The sequence below is a fragment of the Zosterops lateralis genome, assembly GCF_965231275.1.
Source record: "Zosterops lateralis genome assembly, chromosome: 12".
Taxonomy (NCBI): Eukaryota; Metazoa; Chordata; class Aves; order Passeriformes; family Zosteropidae; genus Zosterops; species Zosterops lateralis.
The window spans coordinates 18,686,800-18,703,082 of NC_139772.1; the positions used below are offsets into that span (position 1 = coordinate 18,686,800).

General features: G+C 40.4%; 1 protein-coding gene across 1 annotated transcript in view; it reads right to left on the reverse strand.

Moving 5' to 3' along the window:
- The window catches only part of PEPD (peptidase D), a 142,099-nt gene that overhangs the window by 71,832 nt on the left and 53,984 nt on the right, over positions 1-16,283 (reverse strand). The window lies entirely within an intron of this gene.

A 16,283-nucleotide genomic window follows, 5' to 3' on the forward strand; every position in this document is an offset into this window, starting at 1 on the left:
CTTTTACTGTGGTCCCAGAAGCCTTGAGTAAGATGGTGTGTTTGGCTGGGTCTGCTTCCAGATGCTGTATCGTCAAAAAGAAAGCTTTCTTGGCTTGATAAATAACAGATCAGAGATGTCCTTCTCTAATCTTTCTGACCATGTTTCAAGGGTCCCAGTCACATAAAATGAGTGAATGGCTGTCCAGAGGACTACACCATTTACCACAAATTACTTCTTTATGGAAGAATCAATTTTATAGTCTCCTGAATTTCAAACACTTGCCTCTTCAATCCAGTGGAATTACTCTTTTGAGAGCCAAGCCTGAGATAGATGACTCCAAGGATCTACTCTTGGGGCTATGAAATATCTGTTGTAAAAATCTAGAGAGGACTTATAAGTCTTTGCAAAAGACTCAGAGTAAAGAAAACATGTATCAACACTTTAACATTATATGGGGAAAAGTGTCCAGACTAATCTGTTGAGTCTCCAACAATCTTCTGTCCTGACACACCAGGAAGCTAAATTCAAGTCAATCCAATACAACAGAACCAGAAAGTGTTATCAAGAGACACCCCCTCCATGCTGTCCTGGAAACTCCCACGTGCATGGTTTTCTGCTCATGTAGAGAGAGTTTTGCAAAACTGAACTCATGAGAATAAAGCTTTAAAGACACATGAACTGATTTCAATGCCTAAGGAGACAATATACAACTCGGAAAACAAGTACCTCTGCAAGACGTGGGGAACAAAATGAAATGCTTTCAGGAGAGATGATTCCAACAGCCCTTAAGCTCTTGCAGTCTCAAGAAGAAATCCATAATACTGATCGTGATTCCCTTAATCCATGTTGCAGAGTACAAATCATCATCTGGGTGAAAGTGAAGGGAAAGTACACCCTCAACAGAACTTTCAACAATTCAAGCTGTCATGCAAGGCTTGACAAATCCATTTGCCTGCTTTTAAGTGGCACACAGAAAACTGGCAGACTCAGTGTTCATCAGTTTCTGCAGATCTACTGATCTTATTAGAAAGAATTAGAGCTGTAAGTATTGGAAAGATAGTATTATTAACCAACTATAAATAAGTCTAACATTTCACTGCATGCCTAAAATTCTGAGGGTGTTTCACATACTCAATTCATGGCAGAGCCTTCACTAGCAGCAAATAAACCAAGAATTCCAGTCCTTAGCTAACAGCATGTCTAGAACATGTTAAAAGAATTAAAGAACTTTTGTCCTGATGCCTCATGTCTACTTAGAGATTGAAACTGTTTGTGTCAAGATGTGAAACTGCATAGAAGAGCTCTGCCTGTGGGGAGGCACAGTCCACCTCTTGCACCAAAACTACATCATCTGTTCTCTCTCCACAGAAGATCTGTCACCCACCAAGCCCAGTTCCTTCTCCCTACAGGAAGATGAAGGGACACAGGAAAACAGGGCAACATGCAGATGCAGCACTCACAGGATCATATCCACCAGACTTAAGCCCACAAACTCTTCCATGCTTCCTGCCGATGTTGCTGGAGAGGAAATCACATCCTCAAAGGTGGTTGAAAAAGACCTGTATAGTCACATTGCCTTAAAGCATGTCCCAGAGTCTAATGCCACATCCAGGCAGCAGTGGATTGATCTACAGAAATTCTCAACTCTTATTTCTTGTTATGTAACTCTCTGCAACAAGAATGTGAGGGGCTCCAACAGGTCACACAGGATGCCTGCAACCCACTAATTCTGCCAGGGATATAAAGTCTAAAACACCCCTTGATTCAGCTGTCAATTACGTTTTCACTATATGCAGAAGAGGTAAACAGCTTTCACTGTATTCAGTAAACTGAGCAGATATAAACAGAAATATGGGCTTTATTTGCCATTCCTCTCAAAGTGAGAACAGATGAGATCAGTGCTGAAACCTCACTAACAGGCCATGGACACAGTCACTCTTATCAGTGGATTGGACAGGTCTCCACAAATACAAGGCAAAAAGATCTGGCTCATGCCCTGAGCACCAGGCAGAGGACCAGGAGCAGGAAGGATGGCAAAAGACCAGGATTCTGGAAAACCATGGAAGGTCTTCATGGAAGGTCAGGAAGCAGTGAGGGCTGCTGAATTCTCTGAATTCAGGGTGGTCAGGAACTGCCCGTTGGTTTGCTCAGACACGTGCATTTTTACATCTACCTTCTAAGACCTTCCTTAAAAAAGTCTTTGCTAAAACAAGCTGGTTCCCCATTTAAGAAATGTTGATTCTGTAAACAGGCAGAATTCACCATTTCCTTTGTTTATAATTTACATCTTTCCTGTGCCCTTCAGTTTCTATTCAATGTCATCTGGCTTCACCATACAGCTATTAAACATGGGGGGCCTTTTGTCTAAGCACCCAAGTAGCCCCCAACAGAACCTGAATGTTCCTTAAAAAATTGTCTGTATTTACCAAAATGGCTATTCTTGGATAATGCTGTGTGCAGGCCTTCATATTTCTCAAGAAAGAACTGTTCCTTCCTATCACTTTCAAAATGGTGCTGACATTAGAAGACATTAGCTGTGACTTTCCACACAGACATCAGCACAGAAGTAATCCAGTGAGACATCTAAAAAACATTACCTTGGACCAGAGTCATTCCCCCTGAGGTAATTAAGCCTCTGCTCTGATGTATATACAAATATCTCATTAGCTGTTTCTGAGAGCTTACTACACAGAGGACATGTTCAGCTGTTCGCAAACTCTCACAGCTAAATTATTTCCAGATCAGAAGTGCAGTATTCTCTAGCTTTCATCTAAATTTTCTTCTTAAACTTACAACCTTTCTTGTTTAAATTTAAAAAAATGTTATATTGATAAGCTCAAATGATCCAGATCTTACTGCTCAATTCCCATCACTTTGATAATCTACTGACTTTTAAAGGTCTACACCTACATGATTTATTGAGATCTAGAAATTTCTTCTGAGATGTCAATACTGCCAGATTTAGCATCATCTCCTTTGCAACTGCACTTGTGCAAAAAGAACAAGTGTTAGAAGATGACTCACTTCTGACAACCACTTCTGTCAGTTAGCCAGGCTTAAATCCACTGAATGTGTACCTTATTAATATGGTTATACAGCTAATCCTCATGTTGTGTGATAATAAGTCAAATGCACTGCTGAAGGCTAAATATATTAAATATAAGCCATGGAATTAACTTTATCAACCAAATGTAAACTAAATAAAAAATTAAATCCTGGTTTCTTTAATGAGATGTCCTTCATAACACCACATTAATTCAAATTAATTAAATACTTGTTCTCCACCACTGGAACTCCATATCAGCACTGTTGTAGTTGCCAAATAAGCTTTATTCATCATGAATTCAGCCTGATATCAACCATAACCCCAGTCTGCACCTACTGGTTGCTCCCTCTCCTCCTGCCCCCCCTTTAACTCAGAACCAGATGATCTGCTAAAATTTAAACCATGTTTTAGAATTCCTATAGTGAACACACATATGGATAGTAAAATATTTAGGACACAGTAACAGCCAACAATATTCATTCATTTCTTCATGGAACAAATGTGCAGTTTTTCACTTTTAATACTCACTGAAGAGGAAATGGAACTGCTAAAGGAGATCTGTCTGCATCATGGCTTCATTTAATAAAGTTAATAATAAAGTTATGTTTATACATACACACATATAAACACACATGCATATATATATATATGTATGTATGTATGTATGTATAAAATCTGCACTTTTAGAAGGACTACTTATTTAACTATACATGCCAGTTGACTTTTGTAGTTCTACCAAGCAAATTCCTTTTTCACTTCATTTTTGAGTTCGGTTACTTTTATTTGTCCTCAACTATTCAGCAGAAACCAGTAACATCAATAAAAAAGTGTCAATTCTGATCTGCCTCATAAGAAGCAAGAGCTCTAGATGGATTTTCAGTCAGCAGACAGGGTGAGTAGAACAGCTATTATTAACAGCCGTTAGACAGAGTGGCAGCACCAGAAGACAGCTCCCTAGATTTAGGCTGGATTAAGTGGATAGTGTACTCAGACAGACCTTCAAGCACTGTAAATAACTTTAAAACTCTACATTGTGGCTGTACTCGCTCTGCTGTCAGAATTGGTTAGGCCACATCACGAGATGGTTTACAGAAAAGTGACAAGGACTTTGCTGAATTGCAAACTGTATATGGCTTATCATAATAAATTAAAATTACTTAATACAGGTACTGGAGCAAAGGTCCACAAAAACAAGTGAGGCAAAGAAGACTGGCACAAAACTAATCAGAAAATCACTATAGGACAGGAGAAAACACAGCAGCTTTGCTAGAAAGTTCACTAGCTTTTAGACAACATTTTTTGCTTCTCCCCATGCTATCAAATCCTCCTTTGGTGTCTTAGGTTACAGTGTAAGATGTAACCAAAAGTATGTGTTCTATCAGTATCTTCATAAGCTGTTAAAAGCAGGTAGGCCAGTGCTCTTTATCTCCTCCATGACTCATCTCTGATAACTCCAGGGGCTCTCTCTGCTAAAGGGCCATAAAGTCTCACTGCATGAGTCATAAATTCCATCATCCCACTGTGAGATGCTCTGCCCAGGGGAAGGAACCAGGTGTCCCTACCTGGATATAATCTGAAGTTTGGAACCCCACAAGCAGCCTTAAGTGTTGGATTCCCAAAGGACAAGAGCTATGTAACCACCACTGGACCTTCAGAGGAACATCAAACCCTTCTACAGGATCACCACTTCAACAGAACCACACCTATCCCTTCAACAGGACTGCAGCCACCATTTAATAGGACTGCTACCACCACCCTGACCAACAGGGTGTCAGGTTGTGTCCTGACTCTGTCCGTTTAAGCCAGTGTTTCTTGCCTTTATTTTAATTTTCCTATTAAATTGTAGTTCTGACTCAGAATCTCTCACTGGTTTGTTTTCAAACTAGTACTTTTGGCTTTATGCCACCTGTATTTAAAATAGACTAGTCAAACGGAAATAACTTTTAATTGGGCAGATACCCAAGTTCCATGATCACTGGGGATAAATACCCAGTTTTCATGAGTCAAAGACAGGACATCAGTATTATTCATTTTAAGAAAGGAATCAAAGCAATATGTTTTGTAGCAGTTCCGGATCCTGTTCAACAAAAGCACAGAGATCATGCTAGCACTTAACTTTCTATTTCCTTTCATTTCTAATGTGTTTGCCAATATCCATCTCAAAAATTAAACCAAAACCCCATAAAGCATAGAACAGAAAACCACTCCCAACCCAAATAACCCAGACCGGCTACTGGTGAAGAGCTCAAATGATCACAGAAATGTTGTCTTTTCTTCTTTACCAATAATATTTTCAGGTCCCCCTTATTACTCTCTGAAGTTCCAGGTTTGTATTCCGTAGCACTGCAGCTTTGGAATAGAATAAACAATGAAAAAATAACTTTTATTGAAATATTTTGTATTCTTATGCTGATTACCTCCATGAACTTCAAGAAAGATCACTTCATGCAGCACTCTCCTCATCCCACAGCCATGCTCAGGAGCAGAGGCAGCACCAGTCCTTCTGGAGGTTCTTCCTTCCTTTGCCTCTGAGCCACTCACTGCCCCAAACTGGTGCCCTGTGTGCCAAACTAACTGTGCTGCTCACCAGTGTCTTCACCGGTTTCTAGGGAGGAGGATGGCACACAGATTGCACAAACTTCTGCTGCTCCTTTTCATCAGAAGCATCACTTCATGCCCATCTTGCATTATTAATAAGGCTTTTAAATCAAGAATAGCCAAGAAGGTAAGAGGGTCCTTTCAGAAAACACTTAAGAATCTTTGAAATTTAGGCCCATATCCCCAAAATATTATAGACTGGTTCCTACTCTATCCAAAAAGATCCAGTTGGCCTTAAAAATCTAGCTTTTAAAACTTTAAATTCTACTGAATACGTGATATGGAAGAGGAACAAGTGCTCTTTTCAAAATTGAAACCAAAGTCTTTCCTTACATTAACAGCAGCTCCTTTGATAATCTAAACTGAAAGGAATCCAATATATTTTTCGCTCTCCAGTCTTACTTTTAATACCCTGTTAGCTTGGATAACTAAAATGGATGAATCCATTTCCTTGCAGCTCCTTGTGCACCAGGTGAGCTCGGCAGCCCCAGCACAGCACAGCCTGCCTTGGGGAAACACGGCTGCTCCAGGCTTTTCCAGGTCAGTGAATGGAATTACTTCTACTGCTCTTCATTAGGAAAAATGGGAGAGGAATGGCTCAGGGATAACATTTAACAATTTATTAACAATTGTCGTTACTCTCAGGGAAGAATGCAGGTTTTTAATTTCTCTTTTTGAATGTTTAGTAATTGCAAGTGCCAAGGGATGCTATTATTATAATGCACACAATAAGGAAATAAACTGAAGTTCCCCAAACTATTTTGTTTACTTTCCTACCAAAAAATCAATGCAATAAAAGCTCTTCAAACTGCTACAAGTCATCTTTACCAAGTTCAAATAGGCATCTTTTTGATCACAGCTAGCCAAAACAAGACCATGATGTACAAAGCTCACACACAGGAAAAAAAACATTTCTTTGTGCTACTAATTTTATAATACATTTTATCATGTTTCTCTTGAGTGAGTTTTCTACAGAATCTCACCAAACTCATTTACAAATACTCTCAGCTTTTGGGAGACACTAAAAAAGTTTCACTTATTTACTCCAGCTGCTTCCAGTACCTGCAGCAATCACTACCCTGGGGTGAACTGCAGTTTAGAAACTACACGGACTCACGTCCCTATTCCCATCATTTTCCATTTAATTTTGTTCTTCTTATATTCACTAACCTGTGTTGAGAAGCTTTAAAAGCAAGTGTACAGCTCCTCTAATTAGTAATTTCCTGAGTTGTATTCTGCTTTTATTTCACCTCTTAATGACTAACAGTAACTCAACCCCACCTCATAGCAGAAGCAATCTGAATAGCTCAACAGAAAACCAGGATTTGACTCTCATACTCCCAAGGAGCACAGCTGTGGAAGCACCTGGGCAGGAGAGAGGCCTCGGGTGGTTTTGGAGGCACACCTGAATGTTGCACAGAGGAACAGGAGGTCCTGCTGAGGATGGTCAGTTGCTGTTACAGGTACTGTAGGGAGAACTGGAGATTCTCTGTCTCCACAGAGACAAGAAATAATTAAAGGAAAACCATAAGGTGGTCAAACAGGCTGGTTTGGCATCTCCCAGCAGAGCTCAGCATGGAAACACATTTTTAAGTTCTGGTCCAAGCCTTAGCCCCTGGATACACTGATCCTTGTCCCAGCTGGCTGACTTGGCAGTGTCTCAGCTGGCAGCTTTCTTGACTTCAGCTATTAGATGAGCATTTATTATAATTCTAGTTTTCTGTTCTGTTCTCACACGAGAACTTCAGTGCAAGGCAAGTTCATCTAGCCCCATTAATGAATTATGTGTATTAACAGGATTAAAAACCCAAGTATTTTTCATACCTCAGGACATATAGGCAATGATTGGCACACTGGCACTTAGTGATATGTTTTCACAATTCATAGCATCACTAAGGTTGGAAAAGCCCTCCAATACCACCAAGTCAAACTTGTAATTAATCTCCACCCTGTCCCCAGCCCAGAGCACTGAGTGCCACATCCAGGCATTCCTTGTACACCTCCAGGGATGGGAACTCCAAACCTCCCTGGGCAGCCCCTGCCAATGTTTAATCACCCTTTCCAAAAAGAAATTCCTCCTGATGTCCAACCTGTACCTCTCCATGTGCAGCTTAAGGCCATTTCCTCTTGTTCTGTCTACCCTGTGCTTTAATGCCCCCACACCCACACAACAGGATTCTTTAGCCTTGGACAAAATTGTACATTCAGGCCAATTCACAATTAATTTACTAAAGACTCTCATATGCAACAAATGTATTCCTTGAATAGGGAATATCACTGGACTTCACAGAAAATTAATCTGATTCAGTCTCCTAGCTGAAAAAAGATAAAGTATACAATATTCTAAGAACTATCTGTTTTTATTCAGAATATAGATAACTGTATAAACCATTTTACAGCTTCTGAGTTTGCTATCTACAGCTCTCAAGCTACTACCTCACTGTGAATCTTCTTTAAATAAAAAGGAGGAATAAACCAACAAGAAAGACAACAAATAACAAATTACCACTCTGATGAAATCCTAGTGGCTTCGCAAACTCCCATAACTAAAATCCTATACATTTGCTTCCTATTTCCCAAAAACCCTGGTAACTTGAGGAATCTCTTTCAAAACTTTTTGATCTACTCTATGTTGGATTTTTGCAGTAACAGCAAGGTCATGTAAAATATTTTCTAAATTTTTTTGTGGCATAAAGATTGTATCTATATTTACTTCTATTTGCCTTTAAGTTTAGTAGCCTTATAAACATTCATCTTCCCTAATCCCCTACGACTTCTGCACCTTTCAACCAAGTCTCCTCACAGTCCTGCACTCCGAATCAGAGCAGCACTGACTTTCTCTAATCACTCTGAAAATCAAGACCTTTGAATGGGATTATAAATCCTGATTTCGATATTGCCTGGACTCCTGTGACAAGAGATCAGAACTACTCACCAAATACACACTAAATCTTTGTGTGCTGCTGAGGCAAACAAACACCCTGCAATATGCAATGCCCACCTGTATTTACTGACCCTGAGCTCTGGGATGTGCTGCTTGGTGTTTCTCATGTCAGTGGTCCTCAGCACTGTGCTGAGGGCACCACCCAGTGCTCCCAGGCTGTCCATGGCAAGCAGACACCTTCTGCTGTGGACCGTGGGACAACCTTGGGGTGGGAGTGAAGCTCTGAGGAATGGCCACAGCCACGGGTGTTCTCCCCCTCACCTCTGCAGCTACAGATGCTCAGGAGTTTCAGAGTCCGCTGCCAGCCTTGCACGCAGATCAGGGGAGATAAAAGGGGAATAATGGATCTTACCAAGAAAAATTTGGACAAGTTCATGTATCTTCTCTTTCCAAAATTGAGACTGTAGGATGAGGAATGCAAGAACCTTCAGAAGCTGCAAATAACTCCACAGGGCACTGCTACTCGAACAGTCTTTTGAGAGAGATGTGTTTTATAGCTGCAACAATTCCTGAAGCTGCTAAAGCATATAGGATGCTGTGTTTCATCAAGGCTCATTTAAAGCAATTTTAAATATTGTAGGGAGAGATATGCATGTGTGTGTGCACACTTACATCCTCTAAAATCTGAAATACATACAAATAATATTTTAAACATACACAGTATCTAACTAGAGTACTGAGTTTTATTCTTTCACCCATGCAGCTGGTGCCATGATATCACACCTTTCAGACATTCCATAATCTAATAACTTTTCCAACTAAGAAAATGCATTTTGGAGGCTAACTAGTGGTTTTTTAAAAGTAACAGTATTCCTTTTAGTGTCTTTCCACCCAACTGGTATAAATCCTCACTAAGGAAGGCTTTGACAAGATCCTGTATCTGCAGAAAGGCCTCCTGAATCTCTCAGCACATTGCAATATTGAACAGAGCTCCATGCCTAGTACACAGATCTTGAAAACACTTCCGACAACCTCATTTCTTCCAGAATTTAACCATGCAAAACCCACAGGCTTTCAGCTCTTACAAGGCTTTAAGTTCTCCCTGCAATAAGATATTGTCATTCCTTGATCGTTTTAGAAAGATAAAATATGGGAACAAGCAAAAGATCAGGCTGATAACAAGCAAAATTCTGAATTCTGGTAGTTCTAATTTCTACTCCAATCTCAATTTTTTAAGGTTTCTCTACTTCACAAATCATATTTTTAACACACTCCTTTCACCATTATTTTCTGAACTATCCCCTCCCAGGTTCATTACTGCCCGGTGTAATCAGTCCACAACAGTTTTACAAAACATATATCCCATATATCTCAAGTGGTGGGATAGACACTGTAAGACACTTTTCCTTGGTTTATTATACTGAATGTTGCTGGAGAGAGACTGAAAACAATTTAAAAGATACAAGTGAAGAGGGGAGAGGAGGAAGGGGAAGGAAAGGGGAAGGCGAAGGGGAAGATAAGGGAAGGGAAAGCTTGCTGACTTGCTCTCTGGTGTAACTTAAACAGCAAAAATGTCATTTAACAGAACTTCAAATGCGTTTTTAACAGCAAAAATTGCTTTGAGATTTCAAAGCAACAAGATATGAAAACAGATATGCTAAAAATGAAGTTGGAAGTTTAAATTGATGCCTAACCCCCCGTGAAGTCTGTAAAATAGAGAAGCTGTATTTTCAGCCATGATTCTTCAGTGCTACATGTGTATGGGAGCCTCACCAGAGCTTTGCTCTCTGCCTCGCAGTCCCTGTCAGCTGTTGGAAACACAATCACAGCTGGCACAGAATTTCCATGTCACCTTTTCTATACATCCCCTTCAGAAAAAAGCAGCATGCAGCATGCACGTAGAAAAAGTCATACTTTGAATTTTGAGCAATGTACATTCAGTTCAGTGCGCAGTATGATTTCACCGGCATTTATAGATGAATATCTTGCAAGAAAACAGTTCGAAGCATTTGTTCAATGAAATGTCAATCCTGTCAACTGCACCATTCTCCAAACAGCCACATCAGACCATTTTCTCACAGCAAGGGGTAGCATGAAAGTCTCAAGGCCAATGTGATTTTTTGGGTCTTTTGTGTAAGATCAAGCCTGTGTCAGAAAAAAGTAATACAGCTTCCCCGAATTCTTAACAGGTTTCTTCTTTTCTATTATTCCTTAAAGATGTTCCTCAGCACAGACTGAAAGCTTATTCAGTTGTTCACACTCACAGCAGTATTACCACGCAGGGTTTGTAAGTATATCTCAGACATGCACACTTCCAGGGAGTTTAACAGATACTTTGCTTGTACAATACAAATCAGCAAGACTAGTGGCTTTAAAAATGTATTCTTGTTAGCAAAATGCTCTGTGAACATTACTTTTATCAAAACCATGTGCCAACTCACTGCACAAATAAATTGCAACCTCATAAAATTGTCAAAATTGTATCCCTTAGGAGCAACAAAGCACTTTCTGCATTGTAAAGTATTTCATATTTTGTTTCTACTATGTAAAGTGTAATAGGCTACATGATTTGATTTATATTTTAGGGATCCAGTACATCTATTAGCTATGTAAAAGACAGCATACCAAATATTTCACAGTTTATGCTCTGAGTTTCAATTATTCCTGACACTGAAATGATGAACTGGTGCAGGCAAGAAAGTACTGGGGGAGTGGGGAACAAAAACCAAAACCCAACAAACAAACCCAACCAACAACACTACCCAGAGCATGATGGGGCAGTGCCCAGGCTCCCGAGGGCATGGACATGAGGCTGCCAGAGCTCCAGGAGTGTTTGGATACTGCTCCAGGGGTGCCCAGGGAGGGATTCTTGGGGGGTCTGAGCAGGGACAGGGGCTGGACTGGGTGATCCTTTTGGGTCCCTTCCAACTGAGAGTCTTCTGTGAATAAAAAAGAATTCTCTGCTGACTACTGCCAGCCTAAATCATTCCAGAGCAAGGCAGGAGCCAGACTGGGGAAACATGAACAACTAAGAGACCAAGAAAAGATTTAGCTACATAAAAGAAATAGTAGCTTTCTAATACTGGGGTGGAGAAACATTTTAATTCATGCTTATACCATCATTAACACTGAAATTAGTATTCCTCTGTGAACTAAGAAAGACTATTTTATTATGAATAAAATTAATCAAATAATTTAAAATATGAGGAATAAATAAAGCTAGATAGATTGCTGCTATGAATGAAAACCCTACCCCAGTTCACAAGTTACCAGTTTTGGAAATGAAGTGAGTAGCCATTTTTTAAGAAGTCTCACGGGAATCCTTCTTTAAGTCCCTCTAGAAGTCTGTCACATGCATGAAAGCCCTGATAGTGTCTGCATGTCCACAGAGGAACACTGACAGCAATCAGCACACAGCAAGAGTCACACCTGTACATTTGAACAATTCTTTTCATCTTTCAGATGATGAAAACACGACTTTTCTTGTGTTTCTTTTTTAATGCTAGATACATTGTTCTGAGTAGTGGAAACAACTGCTCCATTACACGTATTAAAACTTTAAGATCAGCTTTGTTATATATGTTGAAGTTTTACAACTGTAGCACAAAAACCCTCCTGTGCATGTGAACAGCAAAGCCCCAAGTCCCCAAACAATAGCTCTGCCCCCCACCATTAAAATGACAAACTACATCCCCAGCTGCAGCACACCCAAACTCCCTAACAGATTAGATTTAAAATTGAGCAATGCACCAAGGCAGCTATTAGTCTTTCAACTCAAGTGTCAACTTCAAACAAATTAATGGCTGAGCAATCTCAGCCAAATGGCGTCTTGACAATTACAAACTGCAATTCTAAATCCAAATTCCAGTGCAAGATTACTGAGTAAGTTTTCTGAACTGTAGTAATTTGCTTGAGGAAAAAAAAAATACTGCTGAATGTGGTTCTGCAAGTTATCACATCCACTTCACCATCCAATTCTGTAAAGACAGACATTCTGGAGATGAAAGAAGAAGAGATCAGAGCAGGAATTTGATATACAAGAGCTGGAAGTTACAACACACGTGCAACCCTTGTCAAATTCCTCCAACTACAATCATCTACACATATTCTACAGCGAAGATGAAACTGAATATTCTCCAAGAACCAGCATGATGTGAACTGTATCTCAGCTTGAAACTACAAAGGAATTGGCCAGTAGTTGAGATTTTTGCACACTATCATCCATTTTCAGCATACACTCTTGGAATTAGGGAAGACAAGTAAGCAGACAGTAGCAACTAATTGTATGGCCCTTCCCTTTTCCTTAGAGATTTATTTTTTCTCTTCAAAGCTTTATAGATTGATTGCAAAGATATGCTGTAAATCAAAAGGAAGCCACTACTCATTACCTAGTTAGAATTTTCTGAGCTCTTTACTGTGAAGCCATTTCTCTGCTGTTTGATCCAGAGGCCACTGGCAATGTCTATGAGTGCACTCCCTGCCATGGCAGCTGAGACTTATTTTTTCCCAGATCTATTTTCAACAGCTTGATGAATTTCCACTTGCTTCCAGCTCTAAAGGGAACCAACCAAGGCATATGCTTCATGGATTCAAAATACTTGTTCAGAGTGAACAAAACAAAACAAAACAAAAACAAAAACAAACAAACAAAAAAAAACCCACCAAAAAAAAAAAAAAAAAAAAAAGTAGTCTAAGAGTAAAAGAAAGTGCATGGTCTACCAGTGTAGAGCAACATGCTCAGCTGTGATTACCTACACTCCACCTGAAAAATAAGAGAAGTAATGCTTTCTTCTTCAAGAAAAAGAAATTTAAAAGTACAGTTACCACTGTAAAAGTTATCCCTCAGCAAGAAAAAATACATTGAAAGACACAAGCATCCTGCTCACCTCTATCAGCTTCTAATTTTCTTCCTGATGTATGAAGGAATGCAGGGAAAGCTTTATTTTCTGGGTCTTTTTTTTATCTCTAAAATAGACCAAGTCTCTTCTTTCTACCACTGCTGGAGGACACCACCCAAACAAAGCACTTCCATTTTGCCGTCCTTCAGCATGCAATAGTGCATCCAGTCCTTCACCCATGCTTTTCTAGATAAAAGCAAATACTTTAAGACATGTTTTCATCACTGCCAGCTTTGAGAAGCCCTGTGCCTCTTGTTTTAGTACACTGAACACAGCTCCAAAGGGCAGCTCTCTGGCAACAACCCAGCCTTGACTGCCCAAGCCCTATGGGCCACAGGAGGCACCTGAAGGGATATGGGTGAATCCTGGGATCTGGGGAGCCGTGCTGAGAGTGATGCTGGATGCCAGCAGAGGGCCAGTGAGCTGGGTGGAAGCAGTGCAGGAAGATGAACGGCACCTGGTAATGATCTGGTATTTATCTGGAGTGACAACGGTGACATCTGTGATCTGCCATGATTTGTAGCTGGAAGCCAGGAGCCCTACACCCCATTGAGGTGTTGAGGATTAAGGCAAAGGCACCAGCAGACAAAGATGAAGGTGGTGCAAAGTGCTGGCTGCCAGGGGGAACCCCACACTTGAGCTGGTCCCACTGGCCCCCCACAGTCCCAACTCAGCCCTCTGAGCACAGCCAGGTGACCTGGCCCTGCACAAAGCTGTAAAAGCCTTTGTCTCACACAGCCTCAAGTGAAATCCTTGAGCAGTCTCTTCCTACACAGGCTTGACTTGTCCAAGCTGCCTTCAGAGCATCAAAGCACTGGCAAAGGGCATAACCCTGCCCCTCCTCTGTCACCGAGCAGGAGGGGAAAGTGGGGCAAGGTTAAATGTATAGACTGAACCCTGGAGGAATGAATACACCTGGCAAACAACAAAGCAATTTAGCTAAAAATAACCTACAGGGATCATGCCCACAGGGGCAGGTACAGCCTGCAGAGCAGCAGTACATGCTGTGTACATCAAGTCGGGGAACATGCAGGAGGTCACAGAGCTCCACCTGAGACCTGGCAATGCCACCTGGCCTACAGAATAGGATTCATAAAAGGAGAGCAGAGCATTTCCCCACATTTTGGAAGAAAATTTTCAGTGCTTTTCAAATAATCTGAAATAATATTCCAAACTGCTGAAAGGCCTCAAAGAAACTTTTAAAATTACTTATGCATGCTAAGAAAAACTGAACCAAAACCTAACAAAACTTCTAGGAAAAAAAAAAAACTTGTTAAATTTCACTGGAAGTTCTACATAATAACTAAAAGATATGACTTGTGTCAACCCACACAAATGAGATCTGCAGCATTTAGAAGGCAAAAAACTTTGAATTTTACTTGCAAGGTCCTCTTTTCATGTCTCAAACCCAGAAGTTCTTCACTAAATGTTGCCTATTTTAAGTATCATCAATATTTTATACTTGGAAAAGTACCAACAGTGTGATAAATACAAATCACTAACTGAGAAAAAAAAAGTACAAGTAAAGATGACTCATCCTGTCCCAGGTTGATACATTTTGGGACCCATTTGTCTTCATGTTTCCCTGCAGTATTATAGTGAGTGAATGGTGCCCCTGACTAAAACTTCAGCCACAAGGCTGCACAACACTCCTCTTAGCATCTCACAATTAGCGTTACTTTGCAAAAGTCTTTGAACATATGATGCAAGTTCTATCCACTTAATCAAAGTTTTGTCACAGTTAATGACCAAGTGTATCCAGCACCAAAGAACAGACACGAGAAAACAGGGAAGGGGCAGGAAATCTGCTGGGCTTGGATCTGTGACTTAGGTAATAGAAAATTATTATTCTAATTTCTGCTAGGAACAGAAATGGCCACACTTTGATTTACTAAGTCTTAAACAAACGGTAGAATTAAGGGAGCAGAAATGCACACCCATGCTGCCCCTCCTCCCAAGGATGTGGGTTTCCCGAGGCAGGATCAGGATCAGCCCAGTCCCCAGGGCCCTGCACAGGATGAACACGCTGCTCCTGGGCACCCAAATGTGTCCCTGGGCTGCGGCTCAGAATCACATCCAGCCCTGTTCCTAAGCAACCCCACACTCCTTCCACACTCTCCCCCTGCTGCCACCGCCAGACAAGAGGTTTTAATCATCAATTCACTCTGCATCCAACGTGCATGAGCCCCATGAGGAGAGGCTTGGGCACAGCACTTGCATTAAGCAGCATCAGGCAGCTCCAGCCCCGATTTTGTCTTCACCAAGACATGCAGACTGCAACTTAAAAGACAGCACTTTTACCTTTCAGTTGTTTATAAAAAAAAAGCTTTTAAAAAAAATCCTGGCTCAAACATAAAATAATGCAAATACAAGCTAAAAATTTTTATTCTTGCCAGCAGGAATGGGAACATTCTGTTAGAGGTACTGAGGGTTAAATTTTTTTTTTTTTTTCACATTTATAATATTCAGTCCTAGAAAAAAATCTCAGCAAAGAGTAATTGCTCCCACAGGGACCAATCCATGGGTCACAGTTTTTTGCACTTGATGGCAACAGAGCCTTGACTGAGATTTTCTGTAAGACCCAGATTTAAGCTTGCAGCATAATCACAATGTTTGCCCTAGCTCCAGAAGCTGAGCTAAAGCACCACTTCTACAGTGTAATTATTCTACATATGTTCCAAAAACCCATGGGGAAATTTTATTATTCAGAAGAATAAATAGGGTAAAAATAAATGGTTTTTAATTTTAGCCAATTTTTAAACTCCTTATGAATTTTCATTTTTCTTATGCAAGTTTAAGTCCATGGGAGAAAGGATTTGCCTTGAAGAAATAATTAAACTTTCATCTTCAGTTACGCTTCTTAGCAAATACACAG